The 24,178-nt window shown below is 41.6% G+C and overlaps 1 long non-coding RNA gene across 1 annotated transcript; it reads left to right on the top strand.

Moving 5' to 3' along the window:
• Positions 1–14,155: 14,155 nt before the first annotated feature.
• On the top strand, positions 14,156–22,947 carry LOC106029799 (uncharacterized). Its single transcript, XR_010830168.1, has 3 exons — positions 14,156–16,001; positions 17,876–17,989; positions 20,058–22,947. It is a non-coding gene; the product is annotated as an uncharacterized lncRNA (long non-coding RNA).
• The last annotated feature ends 1,231 nt before the right edge of the window (positions 22,948–24,178 follow it).

Raw genomic sequence — 24,178 nt, 5'->3', positions numbered from 1 at the left:
CATCGCACTCTTACACAACGTCAGGTAACTTGACCTTCTTAATTGCCACATTTACAGTAGAAATTTGATACCGTACTGATTGCAAATGTATTTCTAATGGATTTCCCCTAGAGATATTTCAATAAAATCTGGTGAGAAACTTTTCATTGCTTTTTGTATTACTTGTAAAAACTCTCTTCTTCGAAGCAGTCAGTTTTAACAAACGGTCATCTGTTTAGCATTTTTTTACTTTGATTTCCATGCTGGATGTTATGTTCTTTGAAATTTCTTGTAATTGTAATGGTATAAGGAGTTGGTTCCAAAAGACTTCTGTTATTCCCCCCCCAAAAAAGGGATGCAAAGTTTAAGCTTTTCATAGTTAATGGAGCCTTCAGGTCAGGCCACCTAAAAGTGGCAATCAGCCTGAACAAATAAGCAAAATAAAACAATGGAAGGAAATATATATATATATATATATTTTTTTGCAATTCTGATGTCCATTATGTCTCAAAAGCACTAAACTCTTGGTGCACTGGTTTAGCTGGTAGCTGTGTTGAGGGAGGGAAGGGTGCAGTCTACATGGGAGCCTGATAGAAATCTGTAAATTTAATTCTGAAAAGAGTCCAAGCTCTACCGAGGGAAAGAGGTTTTGGGTACCAGAACTCAGTGAGGCACCTAGAAGCTCTTTAATTGTTATGGACCAAGTCTACAGAGGGCCAAATTCTGCTCTCAGCTTGCCTGGTAAAAACAGAGAACATTTAACCAGTTTCCCTGATAAAATTCTCACAGGCTTATATGAGCAGCATAACTGTGCCGCTGAGACCAGCATTTGGCTCAGCTGCCAGCTGCGAAGAGCTCATATTGAGCCTCCTGCACAGACAAATTAATTTAGCTAAGTAGCATACCACTTCCAAACAGAGTGTAAGAGAATGTGAGAATAATAAAGATGAATTGATGTATCTGACTATGGGTAGGAATGTGCTGTTTTGTAAGAATTGTTTGCAGAACATTTTTGCTAACATATGTGAATCCTGCTATCTATATTATTTTATTCTCTCTAATATATTAGTCCTCCTAGAAAGGTGCACAACCTATTTTTATGTGAAATCCTATATTTCTAATTCACTCTCTTTTTTAATGTCACTCCCCAGCATTCATGTCAATCTCAAAGTTGTCTTAACTGAGAGACTGTTGTGAGGTTAAATATTGTGAGGCGAATAAAAATCCTGAAGTTTGTAAACATTAAACCACAGAAAATGTTATTGTTAATAATATATTTAATAAAGTAATTGAAATTGAAAGGTAAATGTTGGAACAACTTTGTTGTTCTTAAATTAATAAAAATTTTAATTTTACAGTATAAAGCCAAATAGAAAGACACTTTTTTTTTTTTTTTAAATATATCTTTCACTTCAATATAACTCAATTAAGTGAGTTCTATGAAATGTTCATATGCTACTTCACACTTTCAGAGTTGCTGGAGAAAAAAGCGTCTCTTAAACATTGAGCATAATTGCACATCAATCATGAAATAAATGTCGTCCTTCAAATGGGCCTGTCCTGTAATGAAAGCTTCTTCAAATTTATTAAGGCAGCTAGAGGGATTCCTGTAACAAGATGCTGGGATGAAGCCTGCAGCTCAAATCATTCTGTGAAAAATAATTCCCTGCCTTTCACTAGATCATTTTTGCTTCAAGTTGTTATACATACAAAAGCTCAATCAAAAGAGTGCAAAGTTTTTGCTGGAAATGTGCAGGGCACCCTTAGTCCTCTCTGGGCTGCAGTGCTCCCAGGCTCACTCTGGACACAGAAACTCAGTGCTGTGCAGTAACTGGCTATTGAAACAACAAAGCACCGCACTGAGATATTCTTTAGCCATAATAATGCTTTAAAACTTCCTTTGTGTAACTGTAAATGAAACCTATGCATCTCTCAGTGAAACTTAAAGGAAGATAGTTCTATTACCCCTTGCCTCTTGTTCATTTTCATATGAGGTTTAGAACAATTAATGAATAGAGTTTCCAGAGGGTGGAAGAAAATTTCGGGATTTTTTTTTTTTAAGTTAAAGGAAGTAAAATACTTGCAGAAAGATCTGCATCTGCTAATCATATCGCCAGCTGCTTAAGATCTACATTAGTGTTTTCACTCCAGAGTTTTCATTAAGAAATTCACTCAATGTCTTTTACTAAGAGCAGCCAAACAGACATCAGCAGCAAACTCCCTTCTTTATTTCAATGATTTAAGTGAAAAAATAAAGATTCACTGAACAGAGTGAAATTGTCAGAGCTCAGGATTTTTCCTCTTCCTGTCCCCCTCCCTTTAACTAGGGGTTGTGATCATATTTTCTGTTTTATGCAGCCTTAGATTAATGGATAATCTTGGCTCACCTAGGACTGGTGTATTCTGGGACTGGGTATTTCCTTCCCTGCTGACCATGTCATCTGGCATGTTTGTGCAGTCCTGCTGTGCCTTGCTCTCATGCTGGATAAAAAACTTTTTTTTTTCTTTTTTTCTGTCTTTACTCTCATTTTCTCTGCTCTCCTTTTCTTTCAATGGGCCCTTTAACTTCATCTGAGCTCTACAGTGGATCTACCCTTACCATTGCAAAGCTTGGCATCGCGTTATAAAATTGTCACTTGACAAGTGTCTAGAACTGGTGACAAACTTACTGCCTTTGCCCCTCCATGTTCCTAAGGAATTCACTGGGCTGCTCTTGTTCAAGACTGTCTGCTCTCCAAGGACCTGCATCAGTTTGGTAGAGCCCAGCTAGTTAGAAGAAAGTAGCTCCTAAACATAAAATCAAGCCCCAAAAACTCAAGAGTGGAAAACTCCTTGGACTGCTGCCATTTCTGAAAGGAAGAATATGGGTCAGTGTTCATGCTTCAGGATAGATCGGATAGATACTGTGTGTTAGGAGGAAGTATGCTTATAAAGGATTTTCCATAGTTATAAGCAAAGCATAAAAAATAAAGTTAGTCTACCCTACAGCAGTATAAATTCAGCTGCTTGAAGAAACTCTAAACCAATGACACTGGTCACGCGAGTTGCCTAGTCATGTTCTGTCTTTCCAAATGATTAAAAAATGCCAAAGAAGGAGAGATTGTCAGGTTATTTAGAGTAAAGTCATTATCTAAGCAATTTTTCCCCCTTGTTCCTGAGGCTCCTTCCTGTCTCAGAGTTAATAATGTTTTTAAATTTAGAAACTGATTGTGACAGATGGCTTCTATGTGCAGTTGCATGAGTGCATGGTGGATGTTTGTGCACACTTGTGGCCCAAGAGCTAAGCAGGAAATATGATTTTTTGCCATGTGTACATCACTTGGGTAAGAAGCACAAAACCAAGCAAGTGTCAACTAAGCATTATTTTTATGGCTGTATCATGTCACTGGTGGATGAGATTAACAGGAAAGGTGTCAGTACAGGAAACTGAGGGCTATAGATTCTCTGTGCTGCAAAAAGGCTGTGTAAGGACCAGCAAGCCTAGCTGCCCTGCACTGACTCACCAGATGCTTTAAGGTTTCTTCAGGGACTTACAAGAGCCTGACAGATCCCTTCCACTTCAAGCTCCACCAGGTGTGCTATTAAGGAAGATGTCTCTGCCTCTGCTGCCTGACTGCTGCAAACTGCTGCAAGGATTGCAGAGGATTTCAGTCACATCTGGGCAAGTGAGTCAGATTTTGTGACTTAAGCTGGGAAGTAGCTGATGCCCTCCTCAGTCTCTCCGGTTCATCTGTGACAGGTGGACTTCCTGATTTGAGGATGATGGGGCAGAGAGAGAACTGAATTGTGTAAAGTGAAAAAGCAGGACCCCTAGCCTTGCCTAGAAACTGTGGTCTTTCAGTGGTTCGGTGGATTCAGTAGTGATTTTCCTAAAATTCAGGACTAAATTTTTGGCTGGTTCAGGTTTTGGAAAATAGCTATTCAGATTTGGAGATCACTTGAAGGAGTTGTGGCTGCTCTCTGAATGTCTCTCCCATGTTCCCAAGAACCCTTTTTTCCCCTGTAGGATCACCTCACCAATTAAATTTTAATTTTAATCTGAGGTCATTTCCTCCACTAGTACAGTCAAGGGAAGCTTAGCACTAACAGGCAGTCAAATATATTGTGAATTGCAGCTGTATGTCTTATAAATATTTGCTTGTATTAATTGTTCTTTATGTATGTATAATTAATATGTAATATACCTTTATTAATGATAGTCAGTATCATAGAATATCCTGAATTGGTAGGGACCCACAGGAATCATGGAGACCAACTCCTTGGTAATGAATAAGTTTCAGGAGACAAGATCTGTTCCCAAGAATTGTATTATGCTTTTAATCTATCCGTGTAAAACAGGTGCCTGAGCTTGTCTGGAGAGGTCCCATAAGATATTCTTTGGCCTGACATCATCACAAGGTATACAGATCTCAGTTTTCAAATTATTTACCACGTTTTGCTTATTGAACACAGTTGCTCATATGGTTTACTATGACAAGTCTTCAGTTGAGTTTATAATATATCTATGTTTTATTTATGTGATGTTCTTTCAATACTATTTTAGCAATTCTGGTAATAGTATTATGAAACAGAGAAGAGAGAAATAGTCCCAGCAAGTTCAACAAATCCTACACACATTGGTTTCTGTTTCTCAGTCCAGACCTACCAAACGCATATCATGCTAATATTAGCCTGGAGCAGGAACCAACACACCTATAGCATATGACAGATCTCTTGTCACTGATAAAAGCTCATTTCTGCTCAAATGTACTCTTGCCATATCAAAATATTTTTAGGATATTTGTTAGGAATATTTCTCTGAGTGAGATGAACAGATAAAATTATATTTATTTAAAACCATTAAAAATGTCTCTTTCATAAAATAAAAAATATTATTTAAAAGTAATTTTTATATATATATTATTATTTTTCCAATTACTTTCCTCAGAAGTCTGGGAGAATCACTTTCCACACAAGATTTTCATCTTAAAAATAACTTTTCTGACTTTGACAGAAACATCCTCTAGTGTGAACAAGGCTTCTTCAGGAAGGAAAGGAGTGTTTTTGGAATATGCTTCCTGGAAAAAGCTAGTCAATATGAAAGGGAAATGGTCAGCAGCATCTGTGTAACTTTTGAGGAAAAAATGAAGTAATTCCAGTGCATGAAATAATTTTCAGAAACAGGAAAGCACGTTGTTTTCCTCAGCCACGTGTTCGGTACTTCTTACCTCTCCCCTGGGGGAGCTCTTTGGCTTTTGGATTTCACCTTGGGAGATCTGAGAAGGAAATAAAGATGATATAGTAAGTTATAATTTAAGGTATGTGCATATGACAACCTTCTTTGTCTGTGCTCTTCAGTTAACTTTACTGATCTTAATCAGTAATGTGTTACGGCCCTGCATTCCCCCAGCGTACATGTAATCCTATAGCTTTGTTTTGTCTTTTCTAGGAACCGTAAGATGGTTAGCCACAATGGATAAGGCAACTGGAGGACTATTGTACACACAGGCGCCTCTGTCATGGTAACCAAGGTCTCATGCTTGGGATGAGGCCAGAGGAGGTCTCTCATTGATCCTCACCTGTGTGAAGGACACAAAGCTCCACATTTGGTGGGTGGCAGGAGGCATTAAGTGCTGCCCAAGGGGTGGGAGTGCCTACCTACCCGCTCTGGGGCCTGCAGGCCAGGGCTGTGGCCCTTCACGTCTTGTAAAATGTCCACTGTGGAGAACTGGAAGAAGACAGGGAGATGGGAAAAGGTGAAAGAAAAGGGAAATTCTGAGAGCCCCAGCAGCACTGACGTCATTTTGGCCATGGCCTCTGGAAAACCTGCCAACCTGGGAAAGAGGACATTGTCTTCTTTCCAGCTCTGGCCTGCTCTGTGCTCTTCAGCAAGTCACTTTACCTCCAGATCTTGACTTCTCCCCACTGCCCTCCTCTTCTGCCTTGTCTGCTTTGATTGCAAACCTGCCTTGTCTGCTTTGATTGCAAACCCTTTAGGAGAGGGATGATTGCTCCCTGCATGTTTGGAAAACCTATCACCATGGTGGCTGTTTTTTTTCCTGTTAAATGACACTGCCACACAATAACAAGAGGTACCCCCAAACCTGGTAAGATATATATGCTTTTAAGTGTGCTTCAAAAGGGGAAACATGGTTTCTGATGGATTGTAGACATCTGAAGGGTGTAGCCAGTGATCTCTTTGAGTGCTTTTGAGTTCTCATCCAAAAAGGCCCAGTAATTAACTTTGCTGTTCCGATTGTGGTTTATTTTTTATCGGCAATACTACTCTTTCATACAGGAACTGACAATTACCCAAAGACATATTTTCAAAGAAACACCCTAATAATGCAACTCTGGTTTCTATCATACCCTTAAAGGGACCTTTTCTGATCTCACTCCCATCCTGGCAGACAGGAAGAGTTTATTCTGGCTTTGTAAACTAAAACAGGCAGACCAGGAGAGAGATGAAAACTGCAACTGTTTGTTATGTAGAATACAGTTATTTTGGTGTCTTGCCAGTAGTGCTAGAGTACCAACAGATGTTCCACAGGTGATTAGAGCCTACACAGGTAAACACACGGAAACTATGTGGGTTATGATACGGCTGGAGTTTCTAGCCTTGGGTTAAGTTACAAGAGCCTAGATAAAATCCACCCGCCTGAAAATACCTTGCATTTGCTATTTTCTTGGGTTGAAAATCATTTCCTGAGGGAGGTACTTGGGTCTTAATGTTGTCTTTGATAGAAGGAGCCAGATTTTATTTTATTTTATTTTATTTTTTATAACTCAAGGAAAATATTATATATGTATACATATATTTTTAGGAAGAGCAATGGTTATAGCTAGAAATAAGTCATTTCTGGCTTCCAGATTTGGAAAGCCAGACGTATCATGCATCATTTTTGTGTGCAATATAGGAACTTTGAGTATAAAAAGGCCAGGCTAAGCCTAGGTAGGGACAATGGCTGGTTTTGGAGGGAAGAGGTGACCCTGTGGAGATGAAGTAGTCCATGCTGTAAGGCTGGATCACTTCCCAGAGTTAGTGTTTCCCCGATAGAGTTATTGCCTAGTTCTCTGCTGCAAGCCAGACATACTACAAACAAGAGTTGATCAGGGCACTTAACCAAGATTGGCATTTTCACATTTCCTTTTTTCTATTTAATTATGTTTATTTCTTGGGTGGCAGACCCTGCTGCAGGATGTGCCGCAGCTAATACTACAGAGCGGGCATGAGGATGGGGCTTTGCCCCAGGGAGCACTGGGTGTATCAAGACCTCCCACTCACCCTGCTCCCTCTGCTGCCCCACATTTGCTCCAAAGCCTGGAAGGCAGAGGACTTTCAGGCCCACAGTTCATTCCAGTGGGAAACGGCAGAAATGTTATGTAGAAAATTGCGTGGTAGGGAACTGCTGAGTTTTACACATTGACTTCAATGGGGTCTTTCATACTGCTGAAAGACCAGAATCTGATCCTATGCTATACTTTCTCTTGGATGTAACCTAAGAGGGAAAGCAGGAGACTGAACATTATATTTTAGGAATCTGGCCCTTAGCCTTTGATTTTATTCCAGAGTGGAAGTAGCAATATTTGTAGCTCCCACGTTACCAGTATGTATATCATTCATTCTAGACAGCATCATCTTTGTTTAAAGATGCTTTTAGACATGGGCTTGAATGTATTGGGTGTGCTGATGTTTGGCCTTGTTTTCTTATCCATATACCTGCAGGTCTTTTACGGCTGTAGTCTTCTGTTGATGCATATGTTTCTGGTCTATAGGCAGTCTTTCACAGCATCGTTAACTGCAGTATGCTATTTAACAGAAAGCTATGGGAAACACCTGCCTTCCGTAGTTGCCAAGGTTTTTTTATACACGATCTCCATTGTATTGTGTTTATCTTTCATATATGCATACATATATAAATACATGCATACATATATATGCACACAAATACATATATGTGTAAAAAGGTTCTGGAAGCTGTTATGAAATAGTAACAGTGCATCAGCTAATGCATTTAAATGTCTCTACTCTCATCAATTTCATATATTAACTTGTTTTCAATGATTATTTTTTTAAATATCATCATGCATTTTAATGAGCAGTGAGAGATTAATGAACAATTAGCAATACTCTTATAGAACACGCACATCAAGTTCTATTTTTAAGTATACTTTTAAGGAACTTTAAATTACTTTAATTAAGGGTCCAGAGCTTTTACTTCCCTTATGCTGCACCTGTGTCTATATTTTTAAGGGTAAGAGAAGAGTTCAACAACAGTAAATGAACATGTTTTTCTGAATCAATAATTATTTTTGTCTTGGAGCACACAAAGCTACTGTGTTAATGTGTAAATAGTCTAGTGTCTACTTGGCATTGCAGAACTGGAAATAAGGGCAGGAAAATGCAAAACAGGGTATGTCAAAACCTGGGCAGGTATAAACTCTGGTGAACACCTCATAGACCGATAAAAGCTGACTTTGTGAATTGATCTTTAAAATGAAAGCTGTGTGAAGATGGAGAAAATAAGTTATTTTGGAAAAGATGCTTTTACCACTGGTGTACAAGCTGCCAGTTTTCTAGTCCTAGTGTGAGAAATAGAAAAGCCATGCTTCATAATGTGGAGAGCTGTAGAAGCACCAGCCCTCTTGTTCCTTGAAGTTGTTGATGCCCAACAACTCTGTAATGGGTAACATTGGTGATGCTAAAAGGTGCTGCCATGGGAGCATGTGCATAGCCAAAAGTCATACTGCAACTTCCACCTTGGGAAAGAAGAGAAATACAACATCTATTTTTTAAAATGTTGTTTCTCTGAGCTGGAGTAGAAAAGTCATCCCCAAGACAGGGGTCAGTGTTGAAGAATGCGAGAATACAAGGCAGGGAGGTATTGTGTAGCACAGAAAATTACCAGAGTTTGTAGCAACAACAAAGGAAAAGGGCTTCCTGTCTTTTCTTAAGTATTATGGCTTTCCAAGCTCTGTCGATATTCCCCTGCTAGGACAGGCTGGCGGCCCCCAGAGAGCAGCTCCTCCAGATGACTGTTTGCATTCACTTGTAACACATTTCCCATCCAACCGTTCCGAGATGTTTTCCGGTTTAAATACAGCCCCAAATCAGCCATTTACAAGGAGCTTTTGCAGAACAAATATGCTTTGAGAACAAGCACAAACCTGTAACGTTCCTCTCCATCTTGAAAGCATTTCAAATGCCTCAAACTTGGAGGAGAAAAAATAGCATAATCTGAGGCCTCAGAGGTGGAGTAATTTAGGTTTCCAAACATGTCTCTTGCTGTTAAGCACTGGGCACGTTGAGAGGTGGCATGGAAATAGCATCTCTGAGTTAAAGCTGAGTAGCATCTTGGAAAAGCTAGTGTTGAGGATAAAATATTAATAAAACAGGAGTTTGTCAACCAGCATGTTGTGAACTGTGATTACAAGACTGTTAAAAGCCAGCCGTGAAGGTCCCGCAGAAGCACCCCCTTGGGTAAGGAGAGAGAGCTCGCCAAAGAAGCTACAAGCTGTCAACAGGAATAGTTAATGGAAGGGCTTGTGAGGGTGCAGCTTCCCTTCCAGATCAGGTGGTGACATTTCAGAGCCATTTCATCAGGGGAGGGGAGTGAGATGTACAAGGCAATGATCTTAGAGCATTGTGATAGCATTCCCTAAAGGGAGAAGGAAAAATAAATTAGATCAGTGATCTCCTTGAGCAGAGCTGCCAGTTGTTCGTATCTCTGAAAGGAATGTGCAAGTCAAGATGACAATGCTGAAGGAAAGAGGGGAACTCATTTGTCCAGATGTACAAATTTATTACTTTTATTATAGTAACACTGTGAGTCCCTGTTGCAGGAGGTCAGGACTTGACAAATGCCGATTAAACAGCCCCTTTCTGAAGTGTCTGCCATGGCAGAACAGAGCAGATAGCCAGGCTTGGAAGTGTTATTTTCCTTGAGGTGGTGTATTTGGAAGTGTCAGAGCCCTGTTGGCCACTGCTGCCGCTGCCCAGGAAGCAAGGTTTGCAAAAAGAGACCTTGATGTTTTCAAAGATACCTTAGGCCTTGAAATACATTTGTAGTCTTGACTAGCGCTGGTGTCCCTCATTACCCTGCAGATGCAATGTCTTACAAATGCAATCCAAACTTGTGATTTTTAATGCAGTGTATGCTACTAACCACTTGAAAATCAGCATTTTTTTACCCTTTATAATAAGTCTGAGCTCTTTATTTGCATGTAGATGGAGTTTTGCCAGAAAGGATTATGTCAAGTGGTTTCACTCAGCAGCGTGAAAACTTGCGTGCTAGTCTCTGCAGGTACAGAAGGGTGAAAATCAGGCAGTTGCAAGAATGTAAGTAATGACTCCATTTGTGTATCTGACTTTTTCCAGGGAACAAACGGGTGTATAAGTCTTTGAAAATGTTACTCAAAATGAGACAGAATTTTCCTAACCCAAATATTAAAGTCTGTCTAAACATATAAACATGGCTTTGTGGGACAACCATGCGTTGCTGCACAAAATTTTATGTGCAATAACCAGTAATTGATTGGGAAATTGCTGCTGGTTATTTTTGTAAGCTATTCCTGACTTTAAGCTATCTTGATTAGAAAATCATAAAATAGTTTGCATTTAACTTGCGACCTTAGCATCCCTTGACTTCAGTGGTCTGCAGACCAGGCCAGAAGTGACTGGACAATCATGTTGTGCTGTGGTTGAGGTCTTGCCTATTGAGCAATGTCACCTACATTTCCTCACAGCCACAGCCTACAAGCTTGGCTTTGCCTTGTCAGGAGGCTGTTTAGGCTCTGGCACGATCAGGTGATACTGAGCTGAGTGTTTATAAAGGATGTTTGTCTTGGCACAGGCACAGGATGTTTCTTTGCTGTCCTGTGTCTCCTACTGACCAAAACAAGTGCAAGCACTACCATCCACCCCTATTCATGGCACAGTTCAGAGCCACAGGACAAATATCTTAGAGCTTGCTATCTGCCTTAGGTGATATCACAGAATCACAGAATCACAAAATCACAGAATCACAGAATCGTCTAGGTTGGAAGAGACCTCCAAGATCACCCAGTCCAACCTCTTACCTAATACTAACAAGTCCTCCACTAAACCATATCACTAAGCTCAACATCTAAACGTCTCTTAAAGACCTCCAGGGATGGTGACTCAACCACTTCCCTGGGCAGCCTATTCCAATGCCTAACAACCCTTTCAGTAAAGAAGTTCTTCCTAACATCCAACCTAAACCTCCCCTGGCACAACTTCAGCCCATTCCCCCTCATCCTGTCACCAGGCACGTGGGAGAATAGACCAACCCCCACCTCTCTACAGCCTCCTTTAAGGTACCTGTAGAGAGCGATGAGGTCTCCCCTGAGCCTCCTCTTCTCCAGGCTGAACAATCCCAGCTCCCTCAGCCGCTCCTCATAAGACTTGTTCTCCAGACCCCTCACCAGCCTCGTTGCCCTTCTCTGGACTCTCTCGAGCACCTCGACGTCCTTCTTGTAGCGAGGGGCCCAAAACTGAACACAGTACTCGAGGTGCGGCCTCACCAGAGCCGAGTACAGGGGGACAATCACTTCCCTAGACCTGCTGGCCACGCTGCTTCTTATACAAGCCAGGATGCTGTTGGCCTTCTTGGCCACCTGAGCACACTGCTGGCTCATATTCAGCCGACTATCAACCAGTACTCCCAGGTCCTTCTCTGCCAGGCAGCTTTCCAACCACTCATCTCCCAGCCTGTAGTGCTGCTTGGGGTTGTTACGCCCCAGGTGCAGGACCCGGTACTTGGCCTTGTTGAACTTCATACAGTTGACCTCAGCCCATCGCTCCAGCCTATCCAGATCCTCCTGCAGAGCCTTCCTACCCATGAGCAGATCGACACACGCACCTAACTTAGTGTCGTCTGCAAACTTACTGAGGGTGCACTCAATTCCCTCATCCAGATCATCGATAAAGATACTGAAGAGGACTGGCCCCAGTACTGAGCCCTGGGGGACTCCACTAGTGACCGGCCTCCAACTGGATTTGACTCCATTCACCACAAGTCTTTGGGCCCGGCTATCCAGCCAGTTTTTAACCCAACGAAGCGTACGCCAGTCCAAGCCACGAGCAGCCAGTTTTTTGAGGAGAATGTTGTGGGAAACGGTGTCAAAAGCCTTACTGAAGTGAAGGTAAACCACGTCCACAGCCTTTCCCTCATCCACTAAGCATGTCACTTTGTCATAGAAGGAGGTCAGGTTTGTCAAGCAGGACCTGCCCTTCATAAACCCATGCTGACTGGGCCTGATCGCCTGGTTGCCCTGTAAGTGCCGCTTGATGACATTCAAGATAATCTGCGCCATGAGCTTCCCTGGCACTGACGTCAAACTGACAGGCCTATAGTCCCCCGGGTCTACCCTCCGACCCTTCTTGTAGATGGGCATCACATTTGGTAGCCACCAGTCGACTGGGACCTCCCCTGATAGCCAGGACTGCCGATAAATGATGGAAAGCAGCTTGGCCAGTTCCTCCACCAGTTTTCTCAGTACCCTTGGGTGGATCCCATCTGGCCCCATTGACTTGCGTACATCCAAGTGTTGTAGCAGGTCGCCAACCATTTCCTTGTGGATAGTGAGGGCCACATCCTGCTCCCCATCCTCTTTCACCAGCTCAGGGTACTGGGTATCCAGAGAATAACTGGATAATATGGAAATAACGGTAGTGACTGATACCTCCCAAAGGGTTCTAGTGTCTGCGTTGTGTGTAATAGTATAGCGTGTAGCTTGGGGTCATTGCTAAACGGGAGGGTTGGCATAGCTTTGGAAACTTTCTTCCTCAGCCCTGGCCCCAAGGTGGGGATACAATTGCCTTTCTGACTTGGGTCATCTCCTTAGCAGCAACATCTGCATTTTCCCTCAGCAAGTTAATATCTTATTCCAGGAAGACTGCAATGCGTGGCGGGGCTTTTCCTCACTGCAAAGCATTCAGTGCTGTGCTGAGTTTTGTCATGCCTAATAACTGAGCTGATTCAGCCTTTCAGGAGGATAGCAGTGGTCCAAACCAAGGTACTAGTTTAATATATTCTGACAGAGCTAACATTAACACTTTCCCCACCAGCAACATGTAACCTTCACCTGGCCTTGCCACTACCAACAGCTTTTCTATTTCATGGGCAACTGCCTCCCCTTTCTCTATGCCCAAAAACATAGAATCTCCCTGTTCCTTTAACGGGGGAAATAAAGAATTAGTTCCTAGTAATACTATGGAGCCAACAAAGATAAGCAACCATGAGAGATGAAGGATGAATTATTTTAGTAAAAAGTTTCTTTGAAGGGATGTTTTTAAAGGAGATTGATGACAATGAGGGAGCTGAAAGAGAAAGACTATCCATTAAGGAAGATCTAGCATGACCCTAAGCAGAAGCTGTTTTTTGGGGGGGAACTAACTGCTTTTTAGCTTTGATTAATTACTTGACACCAGAAATTGGACATTTAACAGCACTAGGTCCGCTCTGGGAATGAACTCACTGGGAATCACTGATGCAAAGCTAACGGTTGAGAGTAATGTCCAGACAAGCCAACTGTTTTAGGGTTTCGTATTTTTACGTCTGTGTGCAAAGAGCCAGTGCTGTAGTTTATCTGACAACCTCTCAGTCTGAGGCTTTTGTGCTCAGGAGGCATAAGCACAAGCTGCAGTATAAGATCAAATTTAGTCATAAGCAGGAATGTGTTGTTTCCACTTCCGATCATGTACTTGAGAGAGACGCCTATTCTGGACTTGGTAGATGATGTTTAGGAACATATCTGACACGAAGAGAAAGCAAATGTGAATAACTGTGTTTATCCAACTTTATAAGTAAACTTCCCAGCAGGTTATCAGCCCAGTTCAGTGCAGAAGTTCACTTACCCCAGTTTTCCATGAAAGACATCTTTACAGAGAGACAAGTTCTTTGCCAATTTTTCTGAAGAAAGAATAGTCAGAAGCTTTAGGTCTGAATGCAAGCAGGAAAGAAACAGCTTAGAAAATGTTATGAACCTACACATAGCTAAACATGTCCAGTCTGAAAGACACTTCCTGGCTGAATTACAGGCAGAGAGGACTCTGGCTGTAGTGCACTCTAGATGCTGCATCTTCCCTCTGTGGGGTGGGTCAAGCAGGGAATCCAGCCACCGTTTGCAGCCCTTCTCTCCTCGCCTCCTGTCACTCTGGCCTGCTCGCAAGCTCTCCCATGTCTTGGTGCCTGTGGGAGAGACGAGTGCTACAACTGTGCAGTGCGCAGGCCTCGAAAAAAGGAAAAAGGAAATCTGTGCTCATGGTAAAATGTGGAGACTTAAGCTCATTCCTTAAGTTTGAGAGGGAGGGAGTCAGGGATTAGACATGTGGGGGTGTGTAAATGGAGGTATTTCTCCACCAGCTTCAGCCAAGATCTCTCAAGGCTCATAAATTTGACTAGTAGGACTTTTGTTTTTGTTGTTGCTGAATGACATGGATCACTAAGTAGCTTTTTTTCCATCTTTTTTTTTTTTTTCTTATTATTTGAAAAGTCTCTCATCTCAGATAAAAAGAAACTGCCAGAATAATGAAACCAAAATTGCCAGGCTTTCATTTCATTGCATATGCTTTAGCAAAATTCATGTTATTCTTCATGGGTGTTTTCCTTCCTGAAATAGCAAGATTTCTTGTTCGTAATGGAAAAGGTCTTGACAATGTCCTTGTGAAGTGTATTATTTCTGCCAAGTCATTTTACAAACTACAGCAAGATTTCAAGGTCCAAGACAAGGCCAGTCCCCTCTGAGCCGGCAGTCCTGTAGATCCTGCAGTCCGCATGTCATCCAAATGAATGGAAAAACCCCTCCTGGCTTATTCTGCTGATGAACTGAAACACTCAATAAATGCAGAATGTTGACTGACTAAGTTAAACAGCAGCAAAGAAGAGAATCTGCAGTTTCCTTTTCTTTCAGTAGAAAAATCTGTATTTCCCTCAAGAGCCTTTTTAAAGACCTTCAGACTAAAGCTCATGAGACTGAAGTGCCATCAATTAATCACAAACTGAGTCTCCCGTGCAAGACACACTACAGCTTTCAAGACTGATGTTTGAAATTCTGGCCTGCTTTCACAGAAGCACCTGTCTGCCATGTCTTGCGGTTTAATTTTGTCATTTTTTCCCCCCCCGTGTTCTCTAATGATGAATCAACCATCTTTTGAATTATTACTCTGGCATCAGTGTTACTGAAGGGAACATCTGAAAGGGAGGTGGGGTTTGCTGAGAAGAAAGAGCTATTCTGTTTTTCACAGTTGTAAGGACATATATTCAAAACAGAATCTCCTTTTAAGTTAAAACTCAGTTCCTGTAACAGACCTAGATACCTGTTTTAGGAAATTACTTTTATGTAAACCTATTTTTTTTTTTTTTGAGGAGAATTATTTGAGTTTAGTAAACAGAAGCACCCATTTTGTTCACATATCTTCTATTTCAAGAAGACTTTGGTGTTTGGGTTTTTCTGCCTTTTTCTTTGACACTCTCCTAGCAGGCTTGTTCTTATTTAAAGCATATTTCAGGCACTTCTGCTATACACATATTTTTGTATGCTTTGTGCTTACAGTAGGTCTCTTTCTTTAACTGATAAATTATGCATTCTCTCTTGTCTGTACCAATAACTGTTTTCTCCAGGTCAGCATCTCACTGCTTTGTGAATGTGTAAAAACTCTGATTAAATAAACAAGCAAACACACACAACATCGTGTGTTTTGACTAGAGTTAAATAAAACGTGAGATGTAATGTAACATAGTTTTAATCTCTCGATTAGCATATAAAATGTAAGAAGTGAGCTATGAATTATTTCTTTATATGATCAGACATATGACATTAGGACAGGAAGGTCATAGCTTCAGACAGAGACACACAGAACAGCGGGGGATTTCCACAGCTCATTTAAAATAAGTTCATAGTTTTCTGGCGTCTCTAGACTTCTGGGTATTGTTGCTAAGGAAAAATGAAACTTGAAGACAAGGGAGGTTTGAAATCTGTTGTTGCTTTCTGTGCTTTTTGACTAATTCCAGCTTTCCTGTGTGAGTTTCGGTTTTATTAACAATTTACCTATCACGTTGTTGTGCTTCACTCCAGTGAAGAAGTAATGCTCATGCAGCTGTGCAGCTTTATTCAGTGTTGATTTCTGGAAACGTTTTAGGCACTGCTTAAATGGTGGTAGCTGCTTCCTGTCCAGCCTGTATATTCAAAGCGTTGTAAGAGCAACGGTTGCAGTTTCTTCACAGGGAGAAGGGGGATTGTGCTGCTGACAGTAAACACCTAACAGCGTCCCCTTGCATGGGGAGTTTTCCAGAGGCCCCTATGTGGTTCATCCCTGTCTGGGGAGGCACTGCCGGAGCAGGTCACCAGCCGCTGCTCTAGCTGCTGTGTGGTGTGGGCTGTGGGCTGTGTGGTGTGGGCTGGTGCTAAGCACGGTTAGTTGCAATGATCTTTTAATATGCCAGGAAATGCCTGCCTACCTGTGGGCTCAGTGTTGCCTCTTTTCCTCAGTGGTGAAGCTGTGGCAGAGATATTTTGGAAGAGAATTTAGGAATAACAGATGTTGCAGCCAAGGTACTCCAAGGGGGCAGAGGAAAAGCTTTTTTCTTCTTCTTCTTTTTCTTTTTTTTTTTTTAATTTGAAGAACCTCTTGATCATAAGCTACATCCATATATGTGCCACAAAATCAGCAACAGTCCAGTGTTTAGAAAATCAGCTAGCTGGTTGATGTGGAGGTACCTGCTGGGGTGTGGAGGGATGAAGGCAGAGTGAGAGCAATCTCACGAAAATGCTGCTCCTACAGGTTTGCATATCATGTGCATAGGAGCTGCCTTATGTAAAAACAAAGAAAAAAATGCCATTGGAAAGAAACGCTGCTTTGTGGGCATCTTGCATGCAAATACATCTGTGAGCACATCTGTGCTGGGATACAGACATAGATACAGATCATTAACATCTATTTTCTGAAGCTGATCCAAAGTATCAATCACCTGAATTACTACAGTAAAACCTGTCTTTTAATGAAACAAAAGTGAGATGTGAAAATAAAGGTAACCTACTTCTTAATGTTTATAGAAGATAAAGGTTTAACCACAAGTCTTTCATCAAATGGAAGACAGTAGGAAAAAAAAGTTTCGAAAATGCCCTTTGGCTGCTCTTTACTGTGTGGTGAAACCTCACAGTATCTCACCTCATATACTATATGGGCCCTGAAGGCAGCTGGAAATGTTTAGAAATATGTCTATTTTGGTACATGGCTGCCTCTCTATCTGTTATATCCAGCAGTGTTTCAGGGAAGGGAGATATTTGCCTAAATGAAAAGCCCAGACCAAAGTGTGAGATGGTAAATGGCGCTCGAGGGTATACAGCAGTCTAAACGGTGCCCTCTGTTAAAAGAATCAGCCACCTGACTGCTCATTAGTTAGCAGTAAATAATGAGGAATAGCTTGAGGCAGGAGCTCAGAAGTGCAGATGTCCCAAAATATTCACCCAGTTTGTGGTGTCATGAGATCTGTAGTGTCGTAAGGTAAAATACACTCAATCCCTCTTCTGAGTGAAGTAAAGCATTTTACAGTCTTTGTGGAGTCTAGTAATTTTCTATAATCTTTTCAGAGAGGATATCAAAAAAGAAAAATCAAGGTCCATAAGATCAGGCAACGACAGTGTACTTTCCCCCTTCCCTTTCATGTTGCATGCCCAAATGACCCTTAGCAATCTGTTTCTTTGCTAAATTTTATGTTGTTTTGTATTTTGGGTGCTATCTATGTCAGAAGGTATTTGTTGTAAAGTTTTTATAAACATTAAAGTAACAATGACGTTTCAGTCATTGAAACTTGGTCTTCTCAGTGCCTACATTTTCCCTTTCCTGCATGCTTCTCCTCCTCCCTTTTTTCTGTTGGCCATGCTTTGAATACAGCTCCCAAGTTGTCTGAGGCCACATGAACTGACAATATGGATGGGAAGATCAGAGTAAAGACAGTAGTCAAGGCTTGTTCTCCGTATCTAGCTGGGTACAACATCCCTTGCACTGGTGAGTAGGAGATACTTCTTGTCTGGGTCTGTTTTGGCTTCTCCCCATCTGCTTGATCTTCTGGCAGTGCATCACATCTCAGCTTCAGACTCCAGTAGGTCCCGCCCTCTCTCCTATCAGGTGTCATCTCCTGTCATGCTCTCACTAGAGCTCACAACAAGACCTGTGTTGGTGCTTCTTTGATGTGCCCAGCCTACTCTCGTACCAGACAGCCTGGTTAGGGTGTGCAGCCAGGTGTCTCTGCACAGGAGGATACTCCAGGCAGACTCTGATGACATGGTTGTTACATGTTTTTCAGAGTCATTCACTACTGTAATCACTGCCTGTTGGTGTGCGGGTTGAGCTCCCTTGCCTTTTCTTCTATGCCCCACACACAGTAGGTTTCTTACCTCCTCCTTGCAGTAATTTGCTTCTACTTGTGGCCTATTACTGTGCTTTGCATGTTCATTGTCTTAACTCAGGACACCAGCTTGAACCCAGCTCTCTTCCCGCCTTCTTACCTTTCAGCACTGTGTCAAATGCTGTTTGCTGAGAACTTTGAACATTCTTTTCTCTGATGTGAAACATCAAACAGGCATTACTTGGCAGATACCTAATCCCCCTTACCACATGAAAGCATGCAGAAAGGAGGACGGATGCCACGGCTGAGGGTGATCTGCCAGGAAGGGGTAAATCCATCTGTGTCCTCCTTGGTGTCCTAAAGACACCAAGGAGGTCTCCTTCACTCTTGGCTCTTCACTCTTGGCCTCTTCTCTCCTCCTGATGCTGTCTTGGGTCCTGCATGTGCTCAAGAGGTGTTGTCTGCATGGGGATCCAAGCTCAAAGGTAGAGGGGATCGCCATTAAATTGCCTCTGAACAGCACCAGACCAGAGAAGAGTGCCATGTGGCTGCTCTGTGGATTTTATCCCATGAGACAATTGATCAATTTTATGGCCATTAAGCTTTCATATTCTCTATTTCTTTCTGTGTCATGAATTCACACATAGAGAAATTTAAAAAGAAAAAGCAAGTGGAAAGAGAAGCGGGAAATCCAACCTCAGTAAACTCTCCATAAAATCCACAAATTAAGGGCAAGTACATCATGAAAGCATATTAGTCAGAGAGCTATAAATTCCAGCAAATTGATTGTCAAATATAATCAAAAACATGCTATAATATATAATAAGTTGAAATAAATACTGCAAACCAACCTCAGGCTGTAAATGTTTAAGATTAGTCTTTCATGCCACATATACCTGAGGTACAAATAAAGAAAGAAGGAAGGCTTAAAAAGAAAAAAAAAAAAAAAAAGGAAGGAAAAAGTTTTGTGTCTTAAAAATGGGGATTGAAATTAAAATGTGGTCCTTTGAGTTACATGCAGAAATTGACTACAAGCCACTGAATGGCCTTAAAGATTTTCATGGCATAGATGTGTTTTCTTGCACTGTTTGACAGTGACCAACTTCCCATCTTAAACTGATCCCACAGGGAAGCTTTGGGTGGTAGTCCTCAAAGAATATGTCCCGATCGCTGCCTGGGGAGGTGAGAAATGCTGTGATGGGAGGTTTGCCTTGCATAATCGATGTGACAATGCCATGGCTTGACTGCAGCGTGGCTGTGGCTGTGTCCCAGCTCTGGGTGCCCCCTTCCACCTGCAGTGAGCTGCACACTGACTGGGGCACCTCAGTTAAGGATGACTGTCTCCATGACAGGAGACCTCCTGGAGCTAGTTTGCTGCATTCATCAGGACCTGCTGAACACTGCTGGGCCGAAGAATTTCAGATCACTTGTCAAATTGCTGTGTGCTTTCTTTTAAAACAAAACACTTATTTTAGCCTTCAAAGTTAACATATGGACCTACTAGCCCAAAGCTAGCAAGAGCCTGTATTTAATCAAAGTGTGCAATTGTTTCTATTTGTAATCCAAAAAGATCTGACCAGGATTCCCAGTGCTTAGGCTAGAAGCCAGTTTCTTCTTTATGTAGTATATATTCAGTACCAGTTGCCTAGGGTGCCTTCCTGTCTGCATTATTAATGTGATATAGGCCTATGGTTTCCAGTATCATATACATGGAATTTCTTTTCTCAGATCCTGAGCAATCTGAATATAATCCTCCAGTGGGAAAGCTGTTTAAAAGCCATGGCACCGGGCCTTCTATTTGAAACCTTTTTGCTTAAAACGAGGAATGTGTGATGTCAGAGCCTCCTGCACTGCCTCTGAGCCAGGGCGTCTGCGTTATTAAGGACACTTTGGCTTAGCCAGAAGTTAGTTATGTCAAATGGGAGAGGCAGTGGGTAAAATCATACTGGCAAACTGATGTGGATGGTTAGCAGCGGATTGTGCAAACCCTAGGAATGCCAGCTCTGGACCCACGTGGAGGTCTCCCAGCCAGCCTGCCCGAAGCCATGGCAGGTTGTGGCTGCTGGTTGTGTTGGAGCTGGCAGTGCCATGCTGGCCAACAAGCAGAAATCTACTGTCTTCCGCAACACCACCTGAGCAGACCACAGGCACTGACTGCACTATGTTTCCCAGCACTTGCCTGAAAATGTTGGGCAGTTTTCATTCTTGTGGAGCCCGTGTTGCACGATGTTTCCTCCTGTCAGCATCTTTTGACAAAGCCCTACAGGTGAAGATAGACTTGAGGAGCGTCCTAAAGCTTCCAGAAACCTGATACTTCCTTCCTGGTGGGATTAGAGTCACACTGTCAATAGCATGTCAGTGCAAAATGGAGCGGAGCTGTTTACAAAATTAACAAATGGACTTCAAGTTAAACATGGGGCAATTTGTGAGACAGCTTTTTTTTTTTTTTTTTCTCCCAAGCACTGACCAGTCTCCTGAGATTACTTGCAGGTTAATGTTCTGCTATTCTTTCTGGAATGACTTATTCTAACATCGTGTCATTTTTAATTGCTTTTCTTGAGAAAATATGCTTGCAACTCCATCCTGTTAGCCACCTTAGAGTGCTCTTATGTTAACCTGTTTCCAAGGCTGCATTCACCATTCCTAAATCACATGTATGGTTTTACTGCCTACAAACCAGTCATTCCAGTAGGGAGTACAAGGTTGTATTCTGTATAAGGTATGTGCCATGTTGTAAGAGGCCCTCCGCTTGCATATAGGAGGACCACCACCACCAAGGCTAAATGACACAGGATTGTTTTTATCTTATCTGCAAAGATATCCGTGCTGAATGGATTTCGAGCAGTGGCGACTGCCAACAGGAAGAGCAGTACAGCATGTTCCTAAAGCCTCACAGATCTGGGGTTTACAAAATTAAATGCCATAAAAAGGAGAAGGAGGAACTGATGCCCAGGAAAGGTGCAAAGCAGAGGGTGGCTTCCTGTGGTGTGGTGCCTGCATGATTCCCTTTGCTTGCCCTCAATCCCCCTCCAGCTGCAGCAGCACTGAATGTTCTCAGTGCTCACACCAAGATGCTCAAGTCTCGGGGTTCCTGCAGGGGTACAGGGCCCTTTATTCACAAGCCTTGGCAGGAACAGGTTCCCTCTGCTTATCATCGCTGTGAACAGTTTGGGATGAAGCACATAAACTACATGATGTTTTTAACAGACACAGTTGAAAGTACATGACTTGTTTCAACAGATAGAAAGTACAAAGCTGGAGTAGAGGGCAGCGAAGTATCCGGAACTGAAATGCCTATTGCTACTTCTCACCAAGCTAACAGGACTTCTTAAAACAGGATCAAAAATTCTGTACGGCAGTTATTTTGAAAAAATAAAAATAAAAAGTTTTGCTGCCAAGGTTTTGCAAGGAAGAAACTACATTAATGCATTGTATTTGGTTCTACAATGTTTACGACTTCTTTCCTTTTAGTCTGCTTTATTAAATTCAAAAAGCTGATCTATCAGCATGTAATGGTTCTTCAAAACACTGTGTAGTGTCTAGAAAACTTAACTGTCAGACATGCTTGTCATGTACACATATTTTGTTATTAAATGTGTTCGGGCATGAGTTTTGGCAGGATTTCTTCACAACTATCCTGAACTTTTCTTGACACCTTTTATGGCACGTAATACATGTGCAACTCAGGGCTTGGTAAGCCCTTAACTCTTTAATTATAAGCCTAGAAACTCCCTTCCTAATTATTGTCCTATATGCAACATGATCTAATTCTCATGCCAAAGCCCAGAAATTCATGCTGCAGGTGCTTCGCTTTGTTTGGCTGCCTTTCGATAATTTTGCTTTTCATGGTGCCAGGAGTGTAGTCTGTGCTCTGCATTCTTGTGTCAGTACAATCCTGGAGTGGTTTGCATTTGCTTGCTGGCTGACATGACTGATATTAAGCATTTGTCACTTTTTGTTGCATCTTTTCCTCCGGCTAAGAATGGTGCTTAGCTTTCGCACAGTGTGTGCTTCTTGGACCGTGTTTAACCAGATTTTCTCCTGCAAAGGGTTGGGGTTTGCTATTGCTGTTTGTGTAGCATCAAGTGATGCCAGAAACCTTTTCTTTTAAAGTTAATGGGACTTCTATAAGTACTGTAGCAAATAAAAGTACAAGACTTATATAGTTGACGTGTCTAATGTTATATAAATCCCATTTTCCCCTGCGGGTAAGCCGAACTGGAAATTGGCTCAGCGTCTTGCCAAAGGCCACTGAGGATATCAGTGCTGGAGAATGAGGGGACCCTGTAAATCCCAACTCCATAGCCTCCATGTGATCACTTTGAAAACTTAATTTCCTTCTATTGGACCGATTTTAAAGAGAATAATGAAACAAGGAATTCTGCTCTCTTCCTTATGGCCTGAGGGAGGATGTGGGGAAAAAGTTTGTCTGATGATTTAATTAATTTAATAAAAGAGGCATTACCTAAAAAGTTGTTTTTGTGAAATTTCTACAACAACCATAAATCATGCATGCATTTTAATAAAAATTAAGTTAACAAGCAAAGGTACAATAATTACAAAAATCTAGAAGACACTTCCACCTTTGTAAAACATTAGGAAGTTCTGTCTACTCATGCTATATTTATATGCCTTTATACACACACACAATTTTGTATAAACATAAGCATATTTAAACAAGGCAATTTTGTTTTCTTAAACTCTAAGATCAAGTACTTCACTACTATATATATTTCTGTTCCATTTCATGAAAAAAACAACAACAACAACAACAAAACTTGCTATTCTTCCTTAAACCTGGACTTGCTAGCACAACCCCATCAGCCAACAGCATCCTTTTGTAGCCTTTCAGAGCACATACAAATGGTGCAAGGTGTTAAGAGATGCAGGCCACGAGGCCAAGATGTTTAATGATGGATTTATTATTGAAAAGTGTATGCACTTTTCTGAAATACTCACTGAACTTCAAGCTCCTCTTAAACTTACTGTTTAAAGAACAGAGTTCAATACTGAAATAGTCCATACAATCTCCAGAGAAGAACCTGAAGGACCCTTCCTGGATGACAAATTGTGGAAAATTTTCAAATCGAGTTGTAAAAGTTTCTTTCTGTGTAAATAACAAGTATCTAAACTGTATAGCTGTTCTCTAGATTCATACAGTGGAAGAGAGAGAGCTTAAACTTCATCAGAATTCCAGACTCAAACAAATTCAGGCTTTTGGATTAGTTCATGCTTGGATTTGAATTTAATAATTTGGACTGATGTCTATAGACATGCTGTTTTTGCAATAGAAGCTTGTTTATGGCTGTATTTTTCCAGTCTTTAGTGCTGATAATATTTGATAAAGCATTCTGAAGTTAAAGATCAGCACCACCTGGAATCTTGTTTAAAAAATGGAAAGTAGTTTCCTACCTCTTCCCATGCAGCTAAGTAATTACTTTAGTTTGATGTCTTTGTGTTAAATGGCATTGCTTCAAACTCTGTGCGTGTCAAACAGAAGAAAGCTGGGAGAGTTTGAAAGGTTATCGTCATTTCTCTTGGAATTCCTGTGTACTGAAACCCTTTGGAGATGGCTGCCTACTGCAAATCATTGTTTGACAGCTTCACTCAACTTCAGGACTCGTCAACTCATAGGGCAATCTGACAGCTCTCAGGCAATAAAGTAAACAAGGGATTTGGAGCGTCAGAGAAGGAATGCTTAAAATCATTCCTAATATTTCTCCTATTCATAACATGTCACCAAGCCAGTGAAATTATGAAGGCAGCAAGTCTCAGCTTCTTACACATCCCAGGTGGCGTTCTCAGGGTGAGAGAAGGCTTGGGGGAACTCTGACAACTGGCTTCCATGA

This window comes from Anser cygnoides, chromosome 3, assembly GCF_040182565.1.
Source record: "Anser cygnoides isolate HZ-2024a breed goose chromosome 3, Taihu_goose_T2T_genome, whole genome shotgun sequence".
Classification (NCBI taxonomy): Eukaryota; Metazoa; Chordata; class Aves; order Anseriformes; family Anatidae; genus Anser; species Anser cygnoides.
Note: the sequence above shows the minus strand (reverse complement) of the source record. Positions and strands in the feature narration are given on the sequence as shown.